Here is a 9,070-nt window from a genome sequence, read left to right as displayed (position 1 = left end):
GTAATGCTTGGTAAAAAGTCAAACCCCTCAACCAAAATTGGAAACCTGATACAAAATGTATGTGCAGACTAGGTCTAAGCTAAATCCAGCCCCTGCCCTTCCCTGGGGCTCAGCTTTCACTCTTCTGTGCTGTGACTAGTTCACTAGTAACTTGCACGGCAGAGAATAACTTTTCCTTCATATATAACCCTCCACCCCCCCCACTCTCACTCACTCTCTCTCTCTAACACACCACAGCCGCTGCAGCCCCTCCTCCAACAACCAAGCCCTAGAATCACTGAGTGGGTGGAAATGGCGATGGGGTTGAACCTTATCCAAAGAGCGCGAAGGCAGAAGCAGGTAGCTATTACCTGGTGAACCAAGTACAGGGTACCAGGGCCCGCTGGCTTAATGCCTCGCCCAGCACAGAAGCTGCTTCGGTTCAGTGCCTCTAAACGGCATCGCTGCCCCATGCCACGTTCACCCCTCCCCAACTGGACCACGCCAGGGTGATCAGGAGGAAACCCACCGACCTCCAGCTCCCGTCTCTACAGAGGTTGGTTCAGTTCGGGGCACTCAGTTGGTTCAACCCCTTGCAGCGTAAGCCCTTGCCCCTTCCTTTCGCTGGAGCGGTTGGCCTAGTCCCCCCCCCGCCGTAGAGAAGTTGGTTCAGGCCGAGGAGGCAGAAGCTCCTGCTCCTACAAGTTCCTGTTCCCCTGGCGGGCGGGCGCGCGCAGAAACGCACGCGCTCAGCGTCCGGCTCGGTCGGCGCTGGCAGTTGGGGGCGCGCGACGGCTGGCGTGGGGGAGGGGGTTGTTGTGCGCGAGCCGCCGATGCCTCCGCCGTGAGATGGCATCATTCTGTGCGGCGGAGGGGTGAGGCGCCTCGGCGGAGAGGGGGCAGCGGTGGCGGCTTTCGGGCCACGGTAAGGGCACAAACAGGCTCTGCCAGCCCGGCTGGGCGAGTAGACGGGCGGCTGCGGGGCCCCTTCTCGCCCGCTCTGGGAGAGGGACGCGGAGCGGACACTTTCTCCTCCCACAGCTGTGAGGGGGGAGAGAGAGAGGGTGTCTTTCTGGGCCCACAGGCGCTGCCCCTCTCAGTGGGGACGCTCAGGTCAAAATGGCGAAGGGGAGCCGTACCAGGGCTGCCCCCCTTGGCCCTTGCTGGGAGCGCGGCGGGGGTGGCCGTTGGCCCCAGGGCCCCTGCACCACTGGGCGCGCAGGGGGAGGGTCGCTGTGATATCCTGTGTCAGGCGCGTAACCTTGTTCTTTTCCTGGGCCTGGCCATGGGGGTAGATGCGGCTGAGCCCTGACCCGAGTCCGTGCTGAGCGTATGGGAAGCAGTAGGGCAGTCGCGGAGGCGGCCCATGTTTCTTTACCTAGAGAGGTGAAAGAGGAGGAGAGGGTGATTGTTACATGTCTGGTTGGCTTCCCTCCGCGCGACCGGGGCAGGGGACACCCCACACCTCCCCTGCGAAGGACTGTGACCCTGCAACCTGTCTTCCCCACCCTGCGCCCCATTGGCAGGGGAGGTATAGGGCTCCTGTGCAGCGCGTGGTGGGGCTGAAGAGAGAGTTAATTGCAGTTACTGCCCAGGTTAGAATTGGCCTGAGAATCTTTGTGGTGCTGTTTAACGTCTAATTCGTTGAATATTTTGATTTTAAAATCTCAGTCGTTTAACAGAACGTGCACCAATTAAGTGGTTTTAGCATAAATGTTATAGTGAGCTACTACAGTGTTCCACTTACTGACTCCTTTCTATATACCTATCTTTATTTAAAAAAAAAATAGGTATCTAAATTGAACTACATTGTAAAGGCATTCATCTTTCTGTCTGTATATCCCATTACACAGGCATTTAGTTAAAACAATCTATCAAAATAAGATATGGACAAAAATAGTACATGAATTTGTTACAGAGTGCTTAAATCTTTGACAAAGTTCTACAAATACTCTCAAAAGTTATTTTCATATTTCAATGGTGATCCCGTATTCATATAGAAAATCACCACAAGGGTATTCTTGGGTAGTTATCCACGTTACACAATTATACTACAATTAGCTCACTAGATTTTGCTGTCATATATTTAGTATAGTTAACATATGAATGGATGGATAGCACTTTCAATAAAAATAATTCAACCTTACATTTCTCTTGTGATACTAACACTTTAGTTAGGGAAGGAATAAATTGACTGTTGATGACCTGTTATAATTTTTCACAAACTCCTTGAGATTTTCATTAAATGGAGTTTGATAAACTAATGTGAGCCACTCAGGTTAATCTACATATGAACTCAGTTTATGTATTTCAGTGTTTTACTAACTTATGATCAAATGAGGTGTGAGGGTTTGCACAGAATGAAAGCTTCTCATGGTTTTTTATTTATTTTTGGGGAAGAGGTGGCAGGTGCAAACACCTTTCAAAATCACAATAGCTTACTTCGTCTCGTTCCTAAGACATGAGTGAAATGAGAGAACCAAGATACGTTATACGTCTGTTGCTTTAAGTTGAATTTTTAGCACCCTTATGCCAATTCCTCTCTTCCCCATGTGGTGGTGTATACAATACATTAGACTTCATTATAATGGTCTGATCCTGAAAATGCTACTGGATACTGTAGTGCTTTGAGGGTCGTTCCTATGCCCTGTAATGTTTTTAGGATTATGCAGTTATTCATATGTGTAAGAGTTTGCAGGATCTAGAGTCTGCCCACTTGGAACAACTTGCCGATTGTAGGCCTCAGTTTGTATCTTTGAAGTTTAATGGATATTTTGAGGTAGTAAAAGTAATAGTTTTTAGAGTCTGATACTAAAAATATGTTAACGAAACAAAATGTCAGCTAACTTGGACACCAATTTGAGACTAGACTTAAAATGAACTCTGTTTTGCTGCCTGTGCTAGCAGGTCACTGCGGAAGGATCCCAGATAGAGGTGACCTGCTGCTCCCCAGATCCTGGAAAGAGTCATGGAGACGTAGTGATCCTGTTGTTCTTCACTAGCCTTGTCCTTAATTGCTTTCCTGGCTCTGTGGAACACACTGAAAGAGGAGGGAGAAATACCTGCCTTGTTACCCCTTCCTCCTTCTCAGTGTTCCATGCATGAATGCTGAGTTGGAACACCCTCCCAATCACCTTCCTCCCTCTCTCCTGAAAAGAAAATGGTGGAGGCTGAGACAGGTCCTCTTAACCTTTCCACTGTTTCTCTTATTGTGGCCAAACCAGGGGGCCAGGAGGTGATTCTTCCTCCCACTTCTTTGCTCTTTCCTCTATTGGGAACCACAGAATCCCAACAGTTGCTATTTTATAGCACATGGCAGTTACATAACAAGTTATATAACACCTCCAATAAATTAATAAACTTGTTTTAATATTTAGAAATTAATAAATTAAACAGACTTTACAAAATAAAAATGGATATAAATTTAGAACCAAAACTAGGTGTTGAGTGCGCCTTTAAGATATCCATCCTAAAACTAGGATGCAGAAAATGAAGCCAACAGAAAAAAGGCAAAAAACTTTTAAAAATCCCAAACTGCTTAGTTGTAATTTCAGTACTTTACTTGACCAACTTGGTAAACAAGTACTCCACTTTTCCATTCAAGCTGAAAACAAAGCAATGATTGCACCAAAATATGAACTCTGTTAATAGGAATACTGTTACAATTTTTTACTCGTATTACCTTAAAGTATGTAAATTATAAGTTAAATCTCCTTTTAAAACCCAGCTGTACTGTGTGTAACTTTTTGCATGCCTTTCCTTCAAAGTCTCTCTTCCCGTTCTCTTGTTCTCCAGAAGTATCAGTCATGTTACTCAGTGTTCTGTTAACCACTCCACTCTTTAACAACTGACGTTTTCAGAAATTCAGAGATTTTCACTGGGTAGTTAAGACAGGGCTTGAAAAATCTAGTTGCCAGTTATATATTGGACATTTTCTGGGCCAAGTGGGATCCTAACCTATCAGCTTTGGCAAAATGTAACCTTTTTATTAATAAAAGTTAAATTTCTAGCCCTTATGTTTTCTTATGCAACTGATGCAGTGCAGTCTTTCCGAGTTTGCCGACAGGCAGCACCAGTGTTATGACTGCTGTTTATAGCTTTTCCAAACAGTGGAATGAAAGTAATAGAGCTGTGGTCAGTTTCACTAGTTTCATTGCTGGTCACAGTGTTCTAAATAGCAGCAATTAAACTAACAAGAATACTGTCATTTTTACTCTGCTGCATTTTGTGAAAGCCATAAACCAGAGCTGCCAAATTCATTCTATTCAGGAGGCTGAATTTCATGTTTAATTATGATTAGTGAATCAGAATATAAATTTAGGACTATGTATTATCCAAAATCCACAGCCAAACTCCCACAGATGGCTGCGGGAGATTTTTACAAAGAACCACCATGGAATATGGCCCTGTGTAGTAAATAAACTTCTGTGTTTTTTTTTTTTATTGTCATATTGAGTAAGAAGGATTTTATACTCTCCTTTAGGATTACCACTGTTCTTGTTCTTTTTTTCCTGTCTTCTTCGTCCTTCTTTCCTTTTCTGTTCCCTGTCATCCCTCATTTTTCTTCTGTCTTTCAAAATCTCACCCCATTTCTCTTCCTATCAGCTCAGCTGATCAGCAGTGGACTAGTTAATGCTGACTTTTAAAGTGCCATGATTATTGTGCATTGGCATTAACTGCTGTGTGTAACAAATGGCAGCAGGGGAGTTCACATCTCAGTCATTATTTTGTGGTGTCTGCAGACTCTCAAAGGCAGCACTGCATTAATTACACTCAGCTCATATTTGGAAAGCCACCCCTCCATCCCATCTCAAAACTTTTTTCTTAAGTGATACAATTTTTTGTTTTTGTTTTAAATAAATTGTCATGACTTGTAAGCCTGCTATAAAAAGAGGTGGCATTTTCAAGGGAGCACTGGCACAGGTAGTGGACACTCCACCACATCACCTTGAGAGAAATGGGAAAGAAAGCTCCTTCTTCCTACCAGAAAAGAGGTACTGTAGGACAATGGTTCTCAACCAGTGGCCTGGAGCCCCCTGTGGAGCTGCAAGCAGGTTTTCGGGGGGCCGTCAAGCAGGGCCAGCATTAGACTCGCTGGGGCCTAGGGCAGAAAGCCAAAGCCCCACCACATGGGTCTGAAGCCTGTGGCCCTGAGACTTGTCAGGGCCCTGGAATTGTAGCTGAAGCCTGAGCAATGTAGCTTCGTGGAGCTTTTGTGGCATGGGGCCCCAGGCAGTTGCCCTGCTTGCTACCCCTAATGCTGGCCCTGGCTTTTATATGCAGAAAACCAGTTATTGTGGCACAGGTGGGTTGTGAAGTTTTTATAGCATGATGAGGGGGGCCTCAGAAAGAAAAAAGTTAAGAACCCCTGCTCTAGGAGAGGTGTTCAGCATCTAGTAGTCAAAGACCTATAGGAAAGGTGGAGCCTATACGTATGCTTTGAGAGCATCCTCATAGGAATCCCTGCACCTTCCTCCTTCCCAGTAGAAAGGAGTGACCGAGCTTCTCTCCAGGACTTTGCCATTGGCCCTGCTAGGTGGAGGATTCCCTTCATTTTCTGTATCAGTCTCTGGCTAGTAGGTGTCTGTCATGTTTTTTAGACCTGTTTTAATATATGACTTAATTAGAGTTTATCATTGCTTTTATGGCCAGATAAGGCAGAAACTGCTATTTCTAACAAATTAACTAAACCATATTTCAGTTTATCGCCATGTCATAACCATGAGTGTTTATCTATACAACAGCACTACTGATCCCAGGGAAACTGTCTGTACTCATACATAAGAACACTACTGTTCTACTGGGAGAGAAGTGCTAGGATTAAGTGAAGAGGAAAAATTAGTGTTTTGAAAAAGATTCTTAAGAGAAACCTTTTATCCTCCTGTTATTTATGAATAATTAGTCTTTAGGAAGCTCAGGGCCAGATGGCATTTGACCTTCATTAATTAATGATTACAGGAATAGGTGACCACCTTTACCAGTGTGATCCCTGCAACCATAGAAGTTTTCACCCCCACTTACTCGTGTTTCAGATAAGCTCCTTCATCTGGTCTCTGCATCGTGAGCAATGTTCCCTCTAATTCTTGACAGGCTGTGTGCGCAAAAAATTTCTTCTGTGCAAATTTTTGTGCATGCCGTGTTTTGCTGTATGCGCGTGGTTTAGGATCTGTGTGCACGTGCACACAACTTAGAGGGAACAGTGATCGTGAGGCACTGTAATTGTGAAAGCACTTTTTGGTTTCAGTAAAGCACTATTTTTTCAATTATAAAAATGCCAACAAAATCAAATCTGCAGAACGTGAACTGATGTGCACTTTGCCGCAGAGTTTTTCTTCAGACTTAACTTTTCTGGATGCAACTACCATTATTAAGATAGCAGTGATGCTCTTACCGAGACGTTTGATAGAAAAACTTTAAAAAACTCTGAAGTCAAGCATATGTTTGCTAAAATTGTTTATCTGCTTTGTGGCCCGTCCATCCGTCCCCCCCAGTCCCCCCCCCACTGTTACTAGCATTTTTCTTTTTTCATGAAAGTATTCAGGAGACACAGCTTTTCTGATATTGCTTGTATTCCATGTTCAGCACTTGGGGCCTTGTTAAATTTAACTAGGCAGCAAGCAGAATATGACACATTCTTTCTGAACCACCCTGGATACCTCTTTATTAGCAGAGAAGAAGTTGATTGCTGCTGAACAATTATGTCATCCTGATACTCTTTTGCCTCTTGTACTAGGATCAGCCACTACTATGGGTTCTCAAGAGAAATTATTTGGTGTGTAGCCACCGACTCTTGGTAGTGGCTGCTTTCACACTTTTTCCTAAAATATTTAATTAGCTTTAGGAAAAAACATAAATATGCACTTATGTGTCCCAATCATTGTAATTTATTTATTGCTAATTAGTAAGTCTGTTGTGAAAAGTGATATTACCAAATATACGAATATAATTTTTCACAGCAGAATTACTTAGCCCTGGCAAGCCTGGGGACAAATTAAGCCCTGGATGGGGGACCGGGGGTGGCAGTGGGGGCCAGGGGCTATGTGGGTGGTGGAGGCAGTAGGGGGCTGGAGACTGAAACCCTGTGGCGGGACAGAGCCTGGAGCCTGGTGCCCACCGCCATGCAGCCGGAGCCCAGGGCTAGAGCCTGAAGCCCTGCAGCCAGCGCCTGCCATCCCTCTGCCCCAGGGCTGAAGTCCAAAGCCTAAGGCCCAACGCCCCTGGGAAGATGGGGAACCCACTGACTGCTGGCTCCTCCAGAGTTGTATTCCAGGTGTCTCCAGAGGCGGGCAGGATCCAACCCCTGCTGGTGGCCCCAGCAATCAACACTAAGGCAGTGCATCCAGGAGCGATGGGGGGTGGGGGTAGGGGGCTGCTGCTTTGCTCCCCCTTTGCCCCCCAGTCACAACTCAGAAGGCTGTGGCTGCAAGAAAAGCACCCGGTGGCTGCATTTGAGAAATGCTTCTAGAATTAAGCCCCTTTCCCTGGCTCCAGTTAGAGGAAAAAACAGTAGTAGCCCAGAAAATGATTAAAAAAATGAAGATTTCCACGAGTGAAAATATTGTTAGTTTTTAGTTTAGGGGGGAGCTAAATAAGAGAGGACATGATAGAAGTATACAGAACAATGAGCGGAATGGAGACAGTACGTTGTCCATGTTTCCTTACTCTTTCTCATAGAATTATGAAAAGGGATATTCAATGAAATTGAAAGACAACTAACTTAAAACTGTTTTATGTAACCTGTGAAACTTATTGCTACAAGATAATGAGCTCAATAGACCTACTAGGGTTAAAAATAAGAATTAGAGTTTTATATAGATAATGAGAACCTGTGAGTTACATAAAATATAATTCAAAAAATTACGAATATAGTGCCCTCCTGTTTCACGGGATAGGCCAGCCTCTTATGGGGTGAGGAAGAAAATCTTTCCTGTCGCCAAGTTATTCCACAGTTGTACAGGATATCTTGCATTTCTGCTATCAGACAGCATTGATCTAATCTCTTATAGTGATTCCTGCATGTCACTGTTTGGCCCTGAAGTTGGAACTTTTTGTTTAAAAGCTGATAATTCAAAATGCTCTAAAATCCACATGCATATTCAGATTCTTTTCCAAACTCACTCCACATAAGATCTGGGGTACAGACATAGGAGTAAGTGTGGGATCATTTGGTCAAGAATTTCTTCATAAATAACACCCCACATCCACAGTAAGTAGTTGATTTTAATATTCAGAGTGCTCTAAAACCCTTCTGCATATGGAGTGTCTTGAAAAGTGGCATGCAGCAAAAATGGTGGTTTGACCTTGTGATATAAATTAGGAATAACTTGGTCAAGGGATTCCTGAGATACTTTATCCTTCCCTCCTTCTCCTCACTCCCATATGAACTGTCTTTAATTTTCAGAGTGCTTTAAAATTAATTTATATAGATAAATTACCTTGAAAATTGGTATACTGAAGCAGAGACTGGGATGGAGATTGTGGTTTAAATTTTGCTGTCATTTGTTCAAGGAGTTTCTGAGACAGAGGTTCCCCCCAGATTGAGCTGCTTTTAAAATCTTCAGATTCTATAACTTTCTTACTGCAGAGCTGAAACCTAAGGTGGCTGATCATCATGTAGTGAATAGCTGGATTATGCCAAGTTTAGATACGCAGTGGTAACTAGAACCAGTTTACACATTTCAAAAGTTACTGTACTACAAATACTTTGCTATATCAGTGTGCATGTCTGCAAGCAATCTATGAGCCATTGCTTCCTCTGGAATATTTTTGAGTGATGCTTGCTGAGCAACATATTCATATAGTGGCTCAGGGGAACAGGCATTGACTCTTGAACTGAATCCTCTCCTTGGGAATTATGCATGCTGTGTACATTAATGCTCTCACATTGACTTTTTGCTTGGTGTAGGGCCACATAGGGCCTCCTTTTGGAAGTGTGAGTGGTGAGTGCAATATTGAAAAAGTTAAGTACCCTCTACGATCTACCTGTCTGCCTAAGTGGCACTCTAGGACAGTTTGGGCAGTACTATCTGGGATGTGAAACTTCATATGGTTGTGTGGGATGAGCTGTCATGGAAGGGACTAACTGCCACAG

General features: G+C 44.1%; 1 protein-coding gene across 4 annotated transcripts in view; it reads left to right on the top strand.

Annotated features, from left to right (window-relative positions):
- Positions 1-371: 371 nt before the first annotated feature.
- Positions 372-9,070, top strand: part of WWP1 (WW domain containing E3 ubiquitin protein ligase 1) — a 172,087-nt gene continuing 163,388 nt past the window's right edge. For 2 of the 4 annotated variants that reach the window (XM_048841107.2, XM_048841104.2), the window contains exon 1: positions 747-904. The gene's annotated coding sequence lies outside the window, so the exon portion shown is untranslated. Of the gene's footprint in view, positions 536-746; positions 905-9,070 lie in introns of those variants that run through there. The other 2 variants (XM_048841105.2, XM_048841106.2) reach the window with 2 other exon arrangements.

This window comes from Caretta caretta, chromosome 2, assembly GCF_965140235.1.
Source record: "Caretta caretta isolate rCarCar2 chromosome 2, rCarCar1.hap1, whole genome shotgun sequence".
Taxonomy (NCBI): domain Eukaryota; kingdom Metazoa; phylum Chordata; order Testudines; family Cheloniidae; genus Caretta; species Caretta caretta.
The sequence above is the reverse complement of the archived record's forward strand: the minus strand, read 5'-3'. Positions and strand labels throughout refer to the sequence as shown.